General features: G+C 36.2%; 1 pseudogene; it reads right to left on the bottom strand.

The window, feature by feature from the left end:
- Positions 1-6: 6 nt before the first annotated feature.
- On the bottom strand, positions 7-21944 carry LOC122220658 (annotated as a pseudogene).
- Positions 21945-22463: the final 519 nt, after the last annotated feature.

Below are 22463 nucleotides of genomic sequence, written 5' to 3'. Positions count from 1 at the left end.
TCAGGCTCACTGATTATCAGGCCTCTTGGCCTGAAGGTCCATGAGTCCCTGTGACCAGCGTTTCTGACTATATCCAGCAGTGTTTCTGAATTGCAGAGAAGAATCTTTTTGTTGTAGTTGTTATTGTTATAAGTGCTGTTTATTGCTTTATATTTAATATATCACAGACTGATAGTTTTCTAAAACAAATTATTGTAAAAATGAAGTCAATAAAAAACAAATGCATACAATTACAAGTTGTAATTATTGTTAGATTCAACATTCTTAAAATTTCTCTGTCAATTTACTCTAAATGTTAGAAATACTCTATTTCTATATTTATCTTGTAAAGAAGTGGTAAGAAACAGTTAATATAGTTCACTGGTGTGTGAACCATAATTTAAGTAGCACTTCTAAAGCAGTATTCAAAGGAGTAAAAGTTAGATAAACCTCTTCACATTTCCCATTGCAACACTGAATAAAAGTGACAAAATAGTGTTATTTTCAAATGCTGAAGGAGAAAAGTCAAATTATAATTTGATGCAAGCTAAGCTATATCTTAAATGCAAGGATAATTTGAGGAAAGAAAAAATAAATATCAATCACAATCCAATTCTAACAAATGTGATGATGTCAACATGATAGCAGTCTGGGAAAACTAATGCAGTGAGAGCATATTGAAGTATTTATCTTATTAAAGAAAGAGAGAGACATTTTATTACTGCTTTGCCCAAGATATTAATAAGGGAAATAACTATATATTTTGGGGAATTCTAAGTATAGACACCAACAGAGGTAAGGAAAAGGCCTTCTTCTCCTTCCAATCAAAACTGTCATATTAAAATGAAATGACTAGAGGAAACAATAATTAGTGTTTAAATAGGGGTAAGAAGAGAATGTGCTCCTGTGAACTATACTGAAAAACCTGGTAAATTCTGTGGATATGGAGTAGAGTACCCAGAAGAGTCTTGCCCCAGTGGCAGGGAATAATCAGACCTAAACTGATCCAATACTGATGAACAAACCTTAAAAGCAAAGCTCAAGAGGATCAAATTATTTACAAGTATCTAACTTTATTCCAGAGCAGAGTTCAAGTTAAAATTCACAGCCAATCAAAAATTACGAGGCTTGGAAAGAAGCAGGAAATCCAACTCATAATGAACAGAAAATCAATAAATTAAAATTGACATGGAACTGATGAAAGTGTTAGAGATTTAACAGACAAGGAGAGGGGCGCCTGGGTGGCTCAGTCGGCTAAGTGGCCGACTTCAGCTCAGGTCACGATCTTGCAGTTTGTGGGTTGGAGCCCCGCGTCCGGCTCTGTGCTGACAGCTCAGAGATAGGAGCCTGTTTCAGATTCTGTGTCTCCCTCTCTCTCTGACCCACCCCGTTCATACTCTATCTCTCTCTGTCTTAAAAATAAATAAACGTTAAAAAAAAAATTTAAAAAAAATAGACAAGGAGATTAAAACAGATGTTGTAACTATATTCCAGATATTTAAAAAGTTCACTGTATTCTAGATATTCAAAAAGTTCACTAGAAATATGCATTTAAAAGAAAGACCCAAATTCAAATTCTTTAGTTGGAAAAGACCATGAATGAGATGAAAATTACATTGGCTATGACTGGCAGCAGATTAACAGTTACAGAAATAAATGATTAGTAAACTTGAATAAATAAAAATGGAAACGATCCAAAATAAACCGCACATTTTTTTAAAGTATTTTTTAAATAGTATCAGTGAGTTGTGGGAAAACTTTAAAGGACCCAATACAAAGGCAATTGAAGTTTTTGAAAAGAAGAGAAGGGAGGACAGAAAAAGGATTTGAGAAAATAAGAGCCAAATATACATTCTAAATTTGATCATTATAAACTCCAGATCCAAAAAGCTGTCCTAGTCTGTTTGGGGTGCTATAACAAAAATACCACAGACTCAGTGACATACAAACTACAGAAATTCATTTTTCATGATTCTGGAGGCTGAGAATTCTAAGATCAAGGTGCCTTTAGATTTGGTGTCTAGTGAGAGCTAGTTGCCTGGTTTGTAGACGGTTGCCTTCTCACTGTGTCTTCACATGGTTGAAGGGATTATGGAGCTTTGTGGGGTCTCCTTTTTAAGGACACTAATGCCATTCATAAGGGCTCCACTCTCATGTTTTAATTGCTTTCCAAAGGTGGAAATACTAAACACCATCATCACTTTGGGGATTAGGCTTCAACCTATGTATTTTGGGAGAACATAAACATTCATTCCATAGCAAAGTTCAATGAACTCAAAGAACAAAAATACAGAGAATACATAGCATATGCAAATCAAATTGCTTAAAATCAGAGATTTAAAGATGCCAAAGTAAAAAAATTAAATTATGTTCAGAAAAACAAAGATAAAGATGACAACATATTTCTCATCGTAAACAGTGTAAGTGAGAAACATGGAAAAAATATATATCATCAGAATAGCATTTAATACCCAGTGAAAAATTTTCAAAAGCAAATGTGAAATAAAGATGTTTTCATTCATAGACAAGCAAAAAAAAGCAATCATCACCAGCAGACCCACACTACAAGAATGGTAAAAGCAGTCCCTTTAAACAGAAGGAAAATGGTAACCAATGGAAATTTGTATCTATACAAAGGAATTAAGAGCACCAGAAATGGTATCTGTATAAGGAATTATAAAATGATTTCTTTTTCTTGTTTAAAATTTTTAAAAGATAAGAGACACTTTAAACAAAAATAATAACAATTAAGAATGGGATTTATAACAGAAGAAAAAATTTAATGTATAACAACAAGAGCACAAAAACCAGGAGGGAGGACATGAAAAAATACTGCTGTAAGTCTCCTACTAGACATGAAGTAGTATTAACAGCATTTGAGGTTAGAACGTTGTAAGTTAAAAGTGAATGCTATAAACTGTGAACATTCACTAAAATAACAACAAAAGTACAGTTATTAAGCCAGAAATGGAAATAAAATGAATCATTAAAAAATAATCAGCTTGGGGCACCTGGGTGGCTCAGTTGGTTAAACATAGGACTCTTAGTTTTGGCTCAAGTCATGATCTCACAGTCTGTGAGTTTGGGCCCCATATCACGCTCCATGCTGACAGCAAGGGACCTGCTTGGGATTCTGTCTCTCTCCATCTCTCTCTGCCCGTCCCCTGCTCACGCGCTCACGCTCTCTCTCTCTCAAAATAAAATTAAAGATGTGGTTTATATATATAATGGAATACTACTTGGCAAAAAGAAAGAATGAAATCCTGCCATTTGCAGCAACGTGGATGGAACTGGAGGGTATTATGCTAAGTGAAACAAGTCAGTCAGAGAAATACAAATATCATATGTTTCCATTCATATGCAGAACTTGAGAAACTTAACAAAAGACCATGGGGGAAGGAAGGGGGAAAAATAGTTACAAACAGAGGGAAGGAAGCAAACCATAAGAGACAGTTAAATACAGAAAACAAACTGAGGATTGATGAGGGGTAGGGGAGAGGGGAAAATGGGTGATGGGCATTGAGAAGGGCACTTGTTGGGATGAGCACTGAGTGTTGTATGTAAGCGATGAATCATGGGAATCTACCCCCAAAACCAAGAGCTCACTATACACACTGTATGTTAGCCAATTTGGCAATAAATTATATTAATTTTTTTAAATAATCAGCTAACTCAAACAGAAAGAGGAAAAAGTTAATGTAGTATAGATAGAACAAATAGAAAATAAACAAATGATAGACTTGAACCATATCAATAATGACATTAAATACAAAGGCAGATTGTTGGGTTGGTTAAGAAAGTAAATCCCTGGGGCACCTCAGTGAATCAGTTGGTTGGGCGTCCGACTACGGCTTGGGTCATGATCTTACAGTTCGTGAATTCGAGCCCTGTGTCAGGCTCTGTGATGACAGCTCAGAGCCTGGAGCCTGCTTCAGATTCTGTGTCTCCCTCTCTCTCTGCCCCTCCCCCGCGAATGCTGTCTCTCTCTGTCTCTCAAAAATGAATAAACATTAAAAAAAATTTTTTAAAAAAAGAAAATAAATACCCAAATATACGCTGACCACAAGAAAAATAAATATAAAAACACAAATAGGTTAAAATTAAAAGGATGGGAAAAGACATATTATACAAATATTAATGAAAAGATAGCTGGAATGGCTCTATTAACATTAAAGTGGATTACAGAACAAAGAAAGAATATTATCCAGGATAAAGAAGGCCATTCTATAACATTAAAGGGGTCAATTCATCAAGAGAACATTACAATACTAAATGTTTAGATAATAATAATCATTTGCAGTAAACATAAACAATACATGATGAATATTATCTAAGTCATTTAAATTTTATAAATAAAAATCTGATAAAATTAGGAGAAACAGACAAATCCATAAATATAGTCAAAGATTTTAATACCTTTCTCTCAATAATTGATGGAATAAGTAGATTATAAGGACATAGAAGACTTGAATGAAACCACCAACTAACATGACCTAGTTGACATTTATACAACATACCACACAGCAAGAGAAAGCACATTCTATTCATATTCATGCAGAATATTTACAAAGAGAGATCATTTTCTGAGCCATAAATGATATCTCAATATATTTAAAAAGATTCACATTGTAGGAAGTATCTTCTCTGTTCACAGTAAAATTAAATTAGAAAGCAACCTGGGAAGATACCTGCAAAAATCCCCACATATTTTGAAACTAAATAACATACTTCTATAAACTTTGGGACAAATAAGAAATAAGAAAGGAAAGGAAGGAAAGGAAATTAGAATTGGAATCTAGAAAACAGTACATGGTGAAACCCCAAGGCCTAGGACAACAGAGGACAGCAGAAGAAGTTAAAGCCGTTAGTGCCTATGCTACAGAAAACATTAAATACAGGTCAGTTTCTATCAGATTAACATAAATCTTCTCACTAAAGGCCTAATTGCTTTAGTTCCTATTACCTCATCCAACACTTATGACTTTCAGCAAAAAATTGCAAGGCATGCCAAAAGGCAAAAGCAAAACAAAATAACACACACAAATACACAACAAAAAGCAAACAAACAAACAAAAGCCTGAAGAGGCAAATTCAGCATCAGAATGAGACTCAAATATGACATAGAAGTTGTAATTATCAGACAGGAAACTTAGAATAATTATAAATAAAATGGTAAGGGTTCCAGTGGGAAAAAAAAGAAACATGTAATATAAGCAGGGGTACAGAAATTGTAAAAATAAACCCAATGGAAATGCTAGAAGTAAAGGGTACAGTAACAGATATGACGAATGCATTTGATGGCATTTTTTTTTTGTCAGTAAACTCAAAATGGCCAAGGAAAAAGTCAGTGAACCTGAAGAGAGGTGAATAGAAATTTCCCAAATAAAATCCAAGAAAAAAGAAAAAAGAACGACTAAAAGAGAACAGAATATCCAATAATTGTGGCACAATATGTGACATCTGTGCAGTTGGAATACCAGAAGGAGAAAAGAGAAAGCAGGAGAAATATTTGAAGTAATAATGGCTGACAGCTCACCAAACATTTTGACAGACACAGAGACACAGATACAGACAGCTCAAAAAACACCCAAAAAAAGGATAAACACTAAAAACATCACATTTAAGCACATTATAGTCAAACTGTATAAAACCAAAGACAAATAGAAAATTTCAAAGGAAGCTACAGGAGAAAAACATATTGTCCATAGGGGAACAAGGGTAAGAATTACAGCTAACTTCTTGTCGGAAACCATGTAAGCAAGAAGAGAGTGAATTACGGGGCGCTTGGGTGGCTCAGTCAGTTAAGCATCCAACTTCAGCTTAGGTCATGTTCTCACAGTCCGTGAGTTCGAGCCCCGCGTTGGGCTCTGTGCTGACAGTTCAGAGCCTGGAGCCTGCTTCAGATTCTATGTCTCCCTCTCTCTCTCTGCCCCTCCCCTGCTCATGCTCTGTCTCTGTCTCAAAAATAAAAACATTTAAAAAATTAAAAAAAAAAAAAGAGAGAGAGAGTGAATTGGAATCTTTCAGTGGAGTGGAATGAATTATATATCCAGCAAAAACAGTGTGCTAAGTAAAAAAAGCCAGACACAAGAGGTCACAAATGGTACAATGCAATTTATATGAAATATATGGAATGGCTCAGACAAGAAGCAGAGTACTGGTTTCAAGGGATGAAGAGAGGAAGTAATGAAGACTGACTGCTTCGTGAGTAGGAAGTCCCCTTCAGGAGACTGGGATTTTCCCAGGTGATCAGATTGTTTTTCTGAAAGAGCATATTTGTACTCATGTTGACTAGCTGCTGTTCTACATCATATTGTTATTCCTTCTGATAGTGATTCTAGGGTTAATGATGGAACCATCTCAGAACAATTACACATTTTTAGTGGTTTTATAATGTCTTCTAAATCGTGTAATCTAATTTGAGTCAGATGTTAATGTTAATGAGATACTGCAGTAGTAACTGCTATTTTTCTGACAACTGACTGAAATCTTAAAGCCTGCATACCTCTTCTTAAAGCGGTGAGTGTGCAAAATCTGGAGTTCCTCTGCTGTTTCTTTATATAGGTAGATAGGGCTGTCAATTATTTCCCATTTAGTTGTATTGACTTTCATCCATATTTAAATACACAGGTCATTAGCTTATTATAATTTGACTATTTATACTATTTATACTATACTATTTATACTATTTATTTATGTATGTATGTATTTATTTATTTATCTGAGAGAGAGAAAGAGTGTGTGAGCAGGGGAGGGGGCAGAAGGAGAGAGAGAGAGAGAGAGAGAGAGAGAGAGAGAGAGAGAGAATCTTAAGCAGGCTCCAGGCCCAGCACGGAGCCTGACATGGGGCTCGATCCCACTACCCTGAGGTCATAACGTGAGCCGAAATCAAGAGACAGATGCTTAACTGACTGAGCCACCCAGGTGCCCCTATTTACGTTACTTTCAACTTAATGGAGTGTAAATAAAACTTCCAGAGCACACATGAGGTGGATATTGGATACATAGATTAAGATTTGGGGTGGGCTTTCTGTGGGTTATATGTAGAACTCACATATTTAATATTCATTGTTTTAAATGACCAATACTTGGACTATTTTTAAAATAGTGTAATAACCCTAGTCATACTGTTCAATGTTTGCTCTTTAAAATAAGTAGTTACAATTAAGTGTTCTAACCCTTGCATTTCAAAAAAGCTGGTCTTTACTTTCAGTTATCTGTTAGTTCTTTCTTTTTTTTAAGTTTATTCATTTTTGAGAGAGAAAGACAGAGAAAGAGAGTGAGCAGGGGAGGGGCAGAGAGAGGGAGACACAGAATACAGAGCGGGGTTCAGGCTCTGAGCTGTCAGCACAGAGCCCAACTCAGGGCTTGAACTCACAAACTGTGAGATCATGACCTGAGCCAAAGTCAGATGTTTAAGTGACTGAGCCACCCAGGCGCCCCAATGGTCTGTTAGTTCTATTTAAGAGGGATGTTAAAAACTTTGAGTCTGAAAGAATTCTCAACCAAATTTAGTCTTGTCTCTCATCTTGATTAGATTAATTCCACAATGATTCAGTCCACAATAGCTCAGAGGGATGAATAATTTGCCTTTATAAATTACTTTGTTGTTTACTCAACACTTTGGGAGTTGTCAGACCCCAGACTGTCAGTTACTCAAGGGGCAAGAACCATATCTTCTCCAAGCTGTGTAAATGTTCTGAGGTGCTTGGCAGCATTCTGTACCCTGTGGGGTACTCAGGTACTCTGCTTGATGTTGCTCACAAGACTGAAAAACTAATCCCATAAAGTACCTACTATTAAAATGTAGCAAAACTGAAAAAAAAAAAAAAAGATTTACAGACAAACAACAAAGGAATTCACTGTTAGTATACCTGGCCTGCAAAAAAATGTGAAAAGGAGTTTTTCAGGCAGGAAAAAAAAAATGACATAGATCAGAAAATTACATCTGCATAAAAAAAGAAAGGTCAGGGGCACCCAGGTGGCTCAGGCACCTGAGTATTGGGGTTGAATGTCTGACTTCTGCTCAGGTCATGACCTCGAGGTTTCTGAGTTTGAGCTCTGCATTGGGCTCTGTATTGACATCCCAGAGTCTAGAGCCTGTGTTGGATTCTGTGTCACCCCCTCTCTCTGCCCCTCCCATGCTCACGCTGTCTCTCTCTCTCTCTCAAAAATAAGCAAGCATTAAAAAAATTTTTTTAATGAAAATAAAATTAAACCTTCTTTTTTTCTTATTATTAACAGATATAAAATATAACTGCTCAAAGCAATAATAACAGTGTTTTGGGTGATTATAGTATATGGATAAATAAAATGAGTGACAGCAATATCACAAGGTATAGGAAAGAGGATTTGGGAGTACTCTATTACAAAATATTCACATTGTACATGAAGTGATATAGTGTTATTTGAGGTGAGCTTAGATTATTTAAAAATATATATGTTAAGCTTCAGGTAAATCCCTAAAAGGTTTAAAGGAGGTATAAATGATATGCTAAAGGAGACAGTAAAATGCAATCATTTAAAAAGTTCTGTTAAAACCAGAAAAGGCAGAAAAAGGGAAAGGGAGATAAAATAAAAGAAAAATGCAATGAATAGGAAACAGTTACAAAGATAGTAGATACTAATCTGACTATATAAAAAAGTATCCTAAATATGAATGGGCTAAATACACCAATCAAATGACAGCGATTGTCAGCATAGATAAAAAAGACAACACCCAGCTATACATTGTCACTAAGAAACTCACTTTAAATGATAAAGACTCAGATACTTAGAAGCAAAGGGATAAGGAAAGATAAATCATATTAGCATTAGTTGAAAACAAGCCGAAGTATTTAGATTAATTTATATTAATTTTATTAAGGGCAATACATAGGATAAATGAGTTAATTCCCCAAGAAGATATAACAATCCTTAGATGTAAGTGTTGAATCGCTAAATTCTACACCTGAAACTAACATTACACTATGTGTTACCTAACTGGAATTTACATAAAAACTTGAGGAAACAAGAATAATCCTAAACACATATGCACCTACATCAGAATATCAGAGTACATGGGGCAAAAACTTACAGAACTAAATAGAGAAATAGACAAACTATAACAGTTTGAGTTTTAAACACCCTTATAATAGTCTTATATTGCTGTTCTAACAAACTGCCACAAATTTAGTAGCTTGCAAATTATCTCACAAATTATCATATTAAATTTCTGAAGTCTGACAGGTCTCACTGGGCTAAAATCAAGGTGTTGGCAGGTTTCCATTCTTCCCTTCTGGAAGCTGTAGTGTAGAATCTGTCACCTTGGCTTTCCAGCTTCTAAAGGCTGCTCATATTCTTTGGCTCATGGTCTCCATCCTTCATCTTCAAACCAGAAACGGCAGGTTAAGTTCATCTCATATGGCATCACTCTGATCTTTTGTTCTATCTCCATCTCCTTTTTTTTTTTTTTTTTTTTTTTTTAGTATTTATTTTATTTTGAGGACAGAGTAAGAGAGAGCATGCAATGGGAGGGCAGAGAGAGAGAGAGAGAGAGAGAGAGAGAGAGAGAATCCCAAGCAGACTCCACACTATCAGCACAGAGCCTGACATGGGGCTCAGTCCCACGATTGTGGGATCATGACCTGACCTGAAATCAAGAGTAGGAAGTTAAACCAACTGAGCCACCCAGGTGCCCCATCCCTCTTCCACTTTTAAAGATCTTTGTCATAACATTAGGCCCACTCAGATAACCCTGGATAATCTTCTTGGTCAGCTGATTGGCAACGTTAATCTTTTCTGCTATCTTAATCCCTATTTGCTCTGTAATATAACATATTTTTCAGATTCTGAGGATTAGGATGATCCAGATTAAGATCAAGCAATGAAGATTAACATTAAAAGTGATAAGTCATGTTGACTTTATATATCTTCAAAATGATGTGATGAGAACTGTCCTCATTCAACAGAGTGTGGGCTTCATCCACCAATATCTAACTCTTGTCTAATCATTTAAGAAAAATGAAGACAAACCCAAATTGAAAGACATTGTATAAAATGCTTTGTCAGAACTCTTCAAACTGTCAAGGTCATTAAAAATAAAGTCTGAGAAACTATCACAGCCAAGAGTAACCTAGGTTTACATGACAAATTAATGTCATATGGTATTCTGGATAGAATCCTAGAACAGAAAAAGAGAATTACATAAAAACTAAAGAAATCTGAATAAAATATGAACTTCAGTTAATAATAATGCATCAACATTGGTTCATTAGTGGGACTATAGCACCACACAAATGTAAAAAATGCTAATGAGGGGAAAGGAGGATGGAGTAGATGGCAATACCTGCACTCACTCTGAACTCGTCTATAAATCCAAAAACATTCTAAAATTGGGTGGAGGAATGAGCAAAATGGGTGAAGGGGATTAAGAGGTACAAACTTCCAGTCATAAAATAGAGTTATCATGGGGATGGGAAGGACAGCATAGGGAATATAGTTAATAATATTATAATAATATATGGTGACATATAGCAACTACACTTATTGTGATGAGCATTGTGTAATGTATAGAATTGTCAAATCACTATGTTGTACACCTAAATTAATATAATATTGTACACCAACTATACTTCAATAAAAATTTATTATAAATGCATGTAAATAGGCACATAGTGGAGTCCACCATTCTTAAAATTCATTAACTTATTTATAAATTAAGAAAGAATTTATTAAAAATGAGAACAGTAAGAAGAAATAAAAATATTTATACATAATATATTATTATATGTATAATTTATTCATAATTTATATATGTATGATATATATATATAAAGAAATATTCAGCACCTAATAGAAGAGAATCTTCCAGAAATGAGGGAAGATCAGAGTCTTCAGACTGAAAACACTCAACAGATGGCCAGAATACTGGGACAGAGGGAAAACTTCGCCAAGTAAATCTCTATGAAAAAACTACCTATAAAAGGACATGAATCAAACTGGCATCTCGTTTCCCATCAGCAACATTATGTAATAGTAACCAATGGAACAATGTCTTCTAATTTCTGAAGTGTCCAAGAAGTTAATAATTAGCTGGAGTATAAATTAAATAGTATTTTAGGGAAAATAATATTTCAGTTATGTATGGTTACAGAAATTTTACCTACTACATGTGCCTCTAGGAAGATCCTGAAGATAATACTCCAGAGAAATGAGGCCTAAACCAAGAAAATGGATCCAACCCAGTTGAAAACTGAAAAGAATTCCAAAGTAACAAAGAGCCAGAGATTCAGAGGAAAATATTTCAAGTTTGGGGAAACTGTGATTCCATCAATATTATAAACTGAAAAGGAAAGGATCTACTTCTGCCAAGTTTTAGCTACAAAGGTTTGCATTAAAGGATATTACATGGCACACAAACTACTTGGTAATTAGAAAGCTAGACTCTGATGAACATGGGCAGTAATAAAACGCCTCGCCCTCATAGGAGATGTTTAGTGGAAACACCCTGTTTCACCACTGTCTGTATTCCACCAAGATGGGAAAGCCTGTAATGTGGGAAAATTACAATAACTAGGGAGAGTGTTCAAAGACAGTGGAAGACCACAAATGACAACCGTCCAAGATGTAAGTGCATAACATTCAGAGAACAAATTATCCTGAAAAAAAAAAAAAAATATATATATATATATATACACACACACACACACACACACACATATGTAGGAATGGGGAGCTTGGTAGAAAAGATAGTTTGACAAAAATCAAAGTATTTTAAAGAAGTATAAGGCATGATCTTAAGCGATTGCTGAAGTATAAGAACAGATACATGATCTGGTATGATACTAGACTCCATTAGTCTAGTTATGGAGTTATGGCACTGAACCTGGAAAAAAAAAAAAAGCAACTTTTATATAATCATAAAGTGAATGTTTTCTGTCAGTACTCAGATTGGAGGTAACCAGTTAGCAAAAGGGAAGACGTGTGTATACAAAAAAGAATATCAATATTAATATCCTTAACAGTATAGAAGCAAAAGTGTAACTGGTGTAAAATGGGGCAACATCTGACTGGTTCAGTCCACAGAGCATGAGACTCTTGATCTTGGAGACTCATGATTTTGAGCCCCAAGTTAGGTATAGAGATGACTTAAAATATAAATAAATAAACTTACAAAAAAAGACTGGACAAATACGTTTGAGTGGGTGGTAGGGAGAAAATGTGGAGGAAAGTCATAAGGAGTGAAGAGTTGGATAAAATGTACAACTCTGCTCCTTTAGAGCACCTCTTTACTTGCTAGATGGGGTACTCTCTGATTCATGAATTGTTTATTAAAGCTAATTAGATCTTCAAATTTACTTGGTTGAATCTTGTTATTTAACAGTATAAAGTAGGTCTTCTATGAGTAGTAAATTCTGTTTATGTGTAAGACATACACAATAATAATTAGTATATATCCCTGGAATAATGGGAGAAAACTAATGCTGGAAATTTTGGTACTGTTAATAGCAATTTTTATTTTATTTTTAAAAATTTTTAAAGTTTGTGTATTTATTTATTTAATTAATTAATTAATTTATTTTTGAGAGAGAAAGAGAGAGCATAGGGGAGGGGCAGAGAGAAAGGGAGAGAGAGAATCCCAAGCAGGATTCTGTACTGTCTGAGCAGAGCCCGATGCAGGGCTCAAATCCATGAACTGTGAGATCATGACCTGAGTCAAAATCAAGAGTCGGACACTTAACTGACTGAGCCACCTAGGTGCCCCAATAGCACCTTTTAAATTAGGCATTTGAAGGCAGAGTACTAGAGGATGCTTTAATATCTGCTTAGGAAAAAGGAAAAGAGAAAAGAGATAGGTAGTAGAACCATCTATGACAGAAGTGATGCAGGCTGGCTTGGGTCCAAGGACCCAGATGGGGTTCCCTCAGAACCAGCCCAAAGGGTCCTTGGCTTTGCACAGGGTGGAATCAAACATGAGCTGAGAGAAAGTGAGAGCAGAGCTTATTGAAGACATAGAGAGCAGATACAGACAGAGTGTTTGGGAGACTCAGAAAGGAAAGGAGAGAGAGTTTCATCTTTTCTTGGGGCCTGGAGCTTTTACTGAGGATTGTGGTCTGGTGTACCTATCTTCTCAGGTATCCAGGAGCTGCTTAAAACAAAGAGGAGTGTTTAGGTGTCCTCAATAAGCCATTTATGCCTGGGAGCCACGGGTCATGGTGTCAGTGGTCTGGAAAATGTAAATAATGACCCCACCCAGTCACTCCTTAGATGTTATCTATTGCCCTGGAAGACTCCAAAGAAATCATTAACTCCTTGACCTTTATAAGGAAGACATATATTATCTGAACCATAAGGCCTAAGGTGGAGGTGCAGATAAAAACAGTTTATTTTTCATGGAGCCCCTTCAGTTTCCCTATCCCAGAAGGATAAGCAAAGCCCCCAGTGAGAGCCCATAAGAAAGAAGAGGAAACAGCAGGGTTCAAAGACTAAACAGCAGGGTTTTTGACTAAAAAAAATAAAGTTTATATATACACCATGGCCAATGTGAAAGAAGTAGAGCGTGAGTTTTCTAACATTCCATAGTTGGTATTTTCTACTCTGTGTCTTAAAATAAATATGTGTTATATTTTCACACCAAGCATCCTCTCCCAATTTTTCTCCTGAGAACGCCAAAATTCTTTTGAGAAATCTTGTTTTCATATTTTTGACACATGAATTTTGAGTGAGGCTCAAAACCACAGACTTTGGGTTAAATAAGTGATTAAGGCACAGAGCGCCTGGGTGGCTCAGTCGATTCAGCATCCAACTTCAGCTCAGGTCATGACCTCACCATTTGTGAGCCTGATCAGGCTCTGTGCTGATAGCTCAGAGCTTGGAGCCTGCTTCGGATTCTGTCTCACTCTCTTTCTCTGCCCCTTGCCCCCGTCAAAAATAAATAAACATAAAAAATTTTTTTCAATAAAAAATAAGTGATTAAGGCTGAACCAGTTCATGTATCAAATCTCCTCAGCCACAGTAACTATTTTGGGAAGAAGCATTCTATCCAAGTTGATCTCTTCAGAGGGAATTCTGGACTTATGAGAGCTTTAAGATGGAAAGCTCTGTATCTTTTATTGGACTTAAATCTGTTAAGACGTGAGACTAGCAATACTGTGGACTACCCTAAAGATGGACCCTAACTTGATCTGAAGTCCACTTGAAGGACAGCAGAACCAAGAGATGGAGGCATGGTCCTGCCATCATGCCACATCTGGAAGGCATTTCTTTTCTGTCACAGAAGACACCAAATTCATTTTTTGCATAAATTAGATGTTTCATTATTTTAAAAAATATAAATCTCTAGCAGATATATCAATATTATTTATTATTGCTGCTGAATAATTAATACATGGGGAATTATTTTGGTAACTACAAGGATTTTCTTTTCCTTCTGCTTTTTTCAAGCAGTCTATGCCACTGCTTAATGGCAAATGCTGCCAGTGATATCATATAAATCTAGACTCGCTGAAGTCAGTTCTGTGTTCCATATCCCCCACATGAGGGCATTCCACAGTCCCATTTATTTACTTATTTATTTATTTATTTATTTAAAATTTTAATTCCAATATAGTTAACATACAGTGTTATATAGTCTTAGGTGTACAATATTCCACTATACTCTTGATTTTGTAAACCAAAGCTACAATCTCTGCATCAAGATTTTATTTGTGAAAAATCACACTTTTTCCTGAAATATAGTTTGTGTTGTTGGATATCTAAAATCATGTACTATATACTATTTGAACAGGAGTTCTGCCAGTTTAAGAGAAAAAAAATGGTTAACCGTGCAATAAATTTTTTTGGTGAAAATGTCTTGACTGATTTATGAAGTTAACCATTTATTCATTTACTCTAAGAGAGCTATGCAGGTGAATGCATCCTTGGATGCACAGTTATAAAATTGAAAACTTTTGTATTAATAATGAAGTCAGGAAGGAATCAAAGACAAGAACAATATAATTTACCGATAAATTAATGCCAGGCCTTTTTAGGTTGGCTATGGTTCTGATTACATATAAAGTAATAAAAATGGCATTTATATACATTCTCAGATCACTGCTTGCAAAAACGTATAGGTAGTTTGCGATAACTAAACATCAATGGAAGAAATATGCTGAAGAGGCTATTAGCAAAAGAAAAAAAAATTTTTCAAACATGGTCGTGTTCCCTGAAAGGTCAGGGCAAGGGGTCTTACTACATGGATTACCTCATTTTCCTTTGGGAGACTGAGGGCCCTTGTGACAAATCACCTCATTGATGCTGACTGGAAAATTCCAGATAGATTGGCTTAAAATCCTACTCTTGGCAAGTTGAAATTGCAATTAAGTCGTGGTTTGCTGTCCTGGGGGCAAATGACTCCATTTTGGGCCTGTGGATTTCTTGTTAATACCAGTATCCTTTTGACAATTAATAACCAAAGCCAAAACTAATATTCAGTGTTTTCACAGTGCCCAATTAACATTTTTCTATCTTTTTTTTTTTTTTTGAGAGAGAGAGAGGGCATAAGTGAGTGAGGGCCAGAGAGAGAATCCCATGAGGGACAGAGCGGGGGAGGGGAGAGAGAGACAGAGGGAGAGAGAGAGAGAGAAAAAGAGAGAGAAAGAGAGAGAGAGAGAAGCAAGGGTCACCCGAAGCGTGGTGCCTATTGTTTTTTTACCTGAAGTGGGGCTTGTGTTCACCTGAAGTGGGGCTCAAGTTCACCTGAAGAGAGGCTCGAGGTCACCCAAAGCGAGGCTGATGCTCACCTGAAGCAGAGCTCGAGCTCACCTGAAGTGGGTCTCGTGCTCACCCAATGTGGGACTTGAACTCACGAACCATGAGATCAAGACCTAAGCTGAAGTCAGATGCTTAATGACTGAGCTACCCAGGCGCCCAATACTATGTAATTTCATGTATAGCATTTCATTGGATCTTTACAATACCTCGTGAATTTGGTATTATTTCCATTTTATAGGTGAAGAAAGCAAGACTTAAAATGTATAAACTGGAAAATGGTAAATCAAACTCTAACTAGTTCAGCTCCAGCATTCACTATCCACTACAGAGAGGATGTTTAAAACACAGAGAATGCAGCTGTCCTGAGACCAGTAATTCCAAATGTCAGGATGCAGTGCAGACCAATATTTCTTGACCATTGCCATGCAAACCCCTTACTTACTACCGCCCCGTCCTATACTCAAGCATCCATTGTGGACTATTAAAAACAAAACAAAAAACACCAGAAGTGACCCATTATTAAGTAATGATTGAAGCTACATTTATAATTTTGGAAAATCCACGAAGGAAAAAAATCAAGCCATTTGTTCTGGAAATTTAAAAATGGTATCTAAGACATTAGTAGCCTGGCTGGAGTTAGAATTTCTTCCTCTTTTAATAGAAATTCCTCTCTAAGCTTACAAACAGACACAAAAAGGATGTCTGAAATGTTCAGCAGTCTATATTTCAGACCACAACTTTTTAAATCCCCCAATTTTGGTGTAGAGATGGAATTTCAATGGTTATCAGTAGATCTGAGATCACGAGAAGATTTTTCTAAAGGTTACAAGTTGAGATGAAAAACTGTAGACACTCCAATATACTACACTTTACAGAATATTTCCTTCTTTCTTCCTTTTTTTTTCTTTTACAGAATATTTCAAATTAGAAACAATGAAGGTTCTCATCAGAAGATTATCCACAATTTATAAACTTACATGCTAGAATGACAGATAGAGCTCCCAATCTTCTAATTTACCTATAAATAACTCAGAAAAAAATATTATGTTTTATTTATTCATTTGCTTATTTTGTTTTTTAATTTTATTTTAATCCAAGTTAGTTAACATATAGTGCAATAAGATTTCAGGAGTAGAATTAAGTGATTCATCATTTACATATAACACCCAGTGTTCATCCCAACAAGTGCCCTTCTTAACGCCCATCACCCATTTAGCCCATCCCCCCACCAAAACCCCTCCAGTAACCCTCAGTTTGTTCTCTATATTAAAGAGTCCCTTATGGTTTGCCTCCCTCTCTCTTTATTTTTGAGGGTGAGAGCATGAGCAGGGGAGGTGCAGAGGGAGAGGAGGAACAGGGGATCCAAAGTGAACTCTGTGCTGACAGCAGCAAGCCCAATGTGGGGTTCGAACTCATGAACCCTGAGATCATGAACTGAGCTGAAGTCGGATGTTCAAATGACTGAGCTACCCAGGTGCACCTCAGGAAAAAAAAAATTAAGTAGGCTAATTAATATAACAGATATAAGTCATGTGAAATGTTGGGTTCAGTAGCAAATTGTCAAGAAAGAATTCTTCAGAAGTCTTCAGTGCAAAAAGGGTGGCTTTATTAAAGCATGGGTACAAGATGTGTGGGCAGAAAGCTGCACTGGGGTTGTGAGGAGTGACTGTTTATATACTTTCAAGTTGGGAGACGGTTAGGGATAGTGTAAGTCTCTATGGAATTTGGAAGCAAAGTTTTCAGGACCTTGAGGGGTCATCTACTGTGTATGTAAAACCTTAGTCATGAGACACTTCAAATGTATGTCAGTGGGCCATATGTTTAGAGGATGATTGCTATCATATATCTTGGGTGGTAGAGATGAAGGACGTTTCCACAGGGATTTTTACAGGATCTTGGAGATCAGTCTAATGTCAAGCTGAGGTTGCCTTTTGCCTCTAGCAAAGTATTAACATTGACCCAGTTGTGTTCCTGGAAGAGGGTCACCCTGCCTCATCGCAAGTACTTGTCAATGGGCTGTAAGTTATAAGGAAGTTTAATTTTTTTTTCTAGATTTCTTTTGCCTTTGTTCTCATATGGAAGTCTGGACTGGCTTCTCTACATTTATAAGATGGCTATAAATTTTATTTGGTGTAATTACAGAGTAATGACCTTCAGTTTCTTCATAAGCAAGCTCTTATTTGTGCAATCTTATTTCAAAGGTCACTCTTGACTAATGTATTCTTTGAAGTCAAAGTATTTAGAAGATAAAGAAAAGGAAATGACACATTCAAGATGGAACCAAAGGACTCTACCATAACTTTACTCCAAGGCCAGTTATACTTTAATTACCCTGAGGCACCACAGTATCTTTACACTCATGAAGATAGTGATATTGATAAAGAACACTCAGTTAATTGTGGGTGAAGCTCTTAATGAGAAGAACAGAGTTCCAATATTGATAAGAGGGTCCTTGAACTATGCATTCCCTTCCACCTCACTCTGCCTTGAAGGCTCAGCCTAAGCCACTAGATAAAGAATAGGAGGCATGGACATGTCAGCCTAGGTCTGTGGGTGCACAGTAAAATCACTTGAGAATATTTTGTAAATTACCGATTCATAGCCCTAATTTCTGTTTTTCTCCCACAGTCCCAAGAGATTTCTATTTGATTAGTCTGAGGTGGGACCTTGGCAATGGTACTTTTTGTAAAGCTCTTCAGATAAACCTATTAGGAAGTTAGAGTTGAGTACTGCAGATCAAGAAATAGGATTAATATTTCAAACCAGCTGAGTAGCCAAATGGACTTTGATGCCAGGCTTTATTGTGCTGTACCACTTAGAATATATATTTCTAAGCTAGACAATGAAAATTGGTACATGGCTTGTTGGTTGACCAAACATTTAAAAAGTTTTGTATTCTTACTATGCAGAATTTGGGATTAATTTATAATTTTTGAAGGTTGTGATATAGAAGTCTGCAGTTCTTTTCCTAACTCCATTTCCTCTGCCTGCTTTCTCATTCCACCCAAGGCAGATAAGAGATGTTATGAAGTATCCTAATTCAAGAATAATAGGATACATTAGAGGATACTTCCTCTATTAAGATTATTCCTGGCCTTTCTAAAAGGTTAGGAAAGAAAGAAGAAAATAAAGCTTCTGTACATAAAGCCAGACAGGTGAAAATGTTCGAAGAAGGTAAAGCTCCAATTGTCACTGCCTAAGAAAGATTGAGGCAAGTAGCATAGATGAATTCTGTTTTAGGTTTTGGGTGAACATTCTTGGAAAATAACACTGGTGAGTACATTCCTTCCAGGCAAGCATTTCCTTACCATCAATAGGTTAAATAGAGACTTTAAGGGAAAAGAGGAAAAATAACCTTTCTCTTTCAGGTACTGTCAAGAGACCTAAAACATTTTCCATACTTTTGATTGACAACTTACATTTCAAATTAATGGGATAAACCACTTAACTGTGCTGTCCCAAATTATCCTGTGCCTAGGCCGAAGGCATCTATAACTAGGATAGAATGAGGTACAAGGCAAAAATACTTAACAGTCCTATAAGAACTCAGTGTCCTTTCTTTCTCTCATTTTTTTTCCATTATTGACTTAGGCTCTTGGATAGGCATGTAGAACAAGGGAAATTGGCATTTGTGGAGGCAAAATCTCACATAGAAATTACTAGTTATCTATAGTGGAGTGAGTGTCTATGATTTACCAACTAAACCTAGCTTGATGCTAGGATAATGCCATGATAAGCAGTATTTTTTTTTTTTTTTTTAATTTTTTTTTTCAACGTTTATTTATTTTTGGGACAGAGAGAGACAGAGCATGAACGGGGGAGGGACAGAGAGAGAGGGAGACACAGAATCGGAAACAGGCTCCAGGCTCCGAGCCATCAGCCCAGAGCCTGACGCGGGGCTCGAACTCACGGACCGTGAGATCGTGACCTGGCTGAAGTCGGACGGATAAGCAGTATTTTGGAAATAACAGTGAGATTCTTGTATCAGAGGAGATGGGGATTATTTTTTGCAGGTCAAGGCAGGGTATTCTGTGTCTTCAAATATGTAATGTAATTAAGCTGAAAGAAAGTTATATATCAAGTGCAAAGCTGCTACATTTAAAGAAAAAATACTGGATGAATTCTGGACATAGGCAGCATTTCTGGGACCATGATGATAAGTGAGTAACTGTAATCCACAGAAATTATGATGGGATACCAATTAGTTACCTACTACTGTGTAATAAAATACTCCAAAATCTAGTGGCTTAGAAACAACAAATGCATATTATTTCTACTAGTTTCTGACCTGAGTAATCTCAAGGACAGGTTAGCTGGGAAGTTTGGCTTGTAGTCTTTCATAAGGTTGCCATCAAGCTTTTGGCTAGACCTGCAGTCATCTGAAGGCTTGACTGCAGATGGAGGATCTGCTTGTAGGAAAGTTCATTCACGTGGCTATTGACTGAAGACCTCAGTTCCTCAACATGCCTGCCTTTCCACTGAGTTACCTAGAATCTTCAAGACATGCAGTTGAGCAAGTGATGAGAGAAAAAAAGAGATCAGAGGTGTAATGTCTTTTATAGCTTGTTCTTGGAAGTGATATACCATCACTTCTGTTCTTTCAGTTAATCATACAGATGTCCAGACCAGTTTTGGTAAAATGTGGGAGAAGACTTTGCAAGAGTGTCGTTACTGGGAGTTGAGGGACATTGGGACCATTGTGGGGGCTGGTTACCATACCCAAAAAGCAAAACATTTTCATTAGTTGCTGCCCCAGTGGTGACAGTCGCTTTGCATTTTTAAAAATAAACCTTATTCTCCCTGTCTGTATATTCTGTTTCTCACATAAAATAGAGGGATTGCCATATTTTACAAGAAAATCACATCTTACTGCTACAGGACTATAGTAGTAAAATAGGATTTCTTTCTTTTGAAAAGATGATATTCCTAGGGGAGAATTTCAGGGCTTTGTTCCATATTTGTGAAGCAGAATTTTTAAAAATATGAGACTGACGAAATTGCAGATATTCTGCTTTGATTACCATGGTTTTGTGGTAAGATTTTAAATCATAAAGTGTGAGTCCACCATCTTTGAGGGCATATATATACACATATATATATATACACATATATATGTGTATATATATATGTATATATATATACGTGTATATATATATATATATACACATATATATATACATATATATATAAACTGTATTTACTTAGAAGCATTCAGAATGTCAACAAAGCAGCTATAACTTTTTTTTTTCAATTACAGAGCTGTTATTCAGCTAACAGAACAATTATTTCATATAAGTAGCTTTGGAAGATAAGAAAACTACCATCCCCAGTGTAACTAATTTGTGCTATGCACTAACAAGAATCTGCTTTAAATGTCCTTGTCAATTTAAAACCCCTATACTGTACCAGGCAAGGTTAGTGGCTGCTGAAAATACCACCAGGACAGGGCTTTCTAAAGACACATTCAGTAGTGTGTTAATTTATACCAAAAAAGACACTGTGCAGTTTAAAAATATATCTTATACAGTCTTACATTTCAATTTTTTTCTTTAAAAGGACTGAGTGTTGTACAGGGGGTTAAATGCTTTATAGATAAAAAAAAATGTCTAGAACCAACTTCTTCAGCACCATCATATTCTTCATCTTCATCTTCTTCGTCTTCCTCATCCTCCTCCTCTTCCTTCTTTTTCTTGCTTTTTTCAGCCTCGATGACTCCCTTCTTTGCTGCATCAGGCTTTCCTTTAGTTCACTAGGCAGTAATATCCTTTTTATATTTTTCCTTCAGCTTAGCAGCCTTATTATCATAAGACTGCTTGTCATCTGCAACAGTTTTTTCACATCTCTCCCAGTCTTTGCAATGTCACCAATGGATAGGCCAGCATCTTCTCCTTTGGTTTTTGGTTGATACTGAGAACAAAACAAGAGGAAGGCCAAAGGAGGCCTGTTGGGTACATTGGGATTCTTGAACTTCTTTTTTGTTTTCCCTTTAGGGGGGATATAAATTTTCATTTCTCTTTCATAATGGGCCTTGTCTGCCTTTTCCATGTCTTCAACTTTTCCTTTCTCTTTAGTAGACATGATCTTCCAGTTCTCTCAGCACTTCTTAGAAAACTCTGAGAAGTTGACTGAAACATCTATGTGCTTCTTTTTTGTGTCTCTCTTGACAAGTTTGCACAGAGAATGCATATGATGACATTTCCTCTCTGCTTCTTAGGATTTCCTCTGCAAATGTTTAATTATTTTCCTCAGTGAGGCACAGAATTGCCCAGTGCCTCGCTGACTCTCAGTTGCCCTCAAACTATCTCTATTGAGCTCATTGTACTGCAATGGCTATGAGAGTGAGAGCCAGACACAGCATCTTTGTTGCTTTTCAATATTGTTTTAGTTACTTGGCATTTCTTGAAATTCACATAAACCTTAGGATGGCAATGATATTTATTTCTTTTCATGCTTTAAAAATATTATTCCTCTCTCATTTGTCTTACACTATTTTAAGTGAGAAATATGCTGTCATCCTTATATTTTTTCCACTTTATACAATGTTGCTTTTTTCTCTGGATGCTTTTGAGATTTTTTTTAATCCCTGGTTTTGAGAAATTTGATTATAACATGCTTTGGTTTAGTTTTCTTTGTTTTAAGTATTTGTACAGATGATCTATGGACTTAGTCTGCATCGAATTTGAGATAAATTTGGGTCACTATTTTTCAAAACAGATATTTTGGCACATCTGAATTGTCTCACAGCTCAC

The sequence above is a fragment of the Panthera leo genome, chromosome B2 (genome assembly GCF_018350215.1).
Source record: "Panthera leo isolate Ple1 chromosome B2, P.leo_Ple1_pat1.1, whole genome shotgun sequence".
In the NCBI taxonomy this organism is placed as follows: Eukaryota; Metazoa; Chordata; class Mammalia; order Carnivora; family Felidae; genus Panthera; species Panthera leo.
Note: the sequence above shows the minus strand (reverse complement) of the source record. Positions and strands in the feature narration are given on the sequence as shown.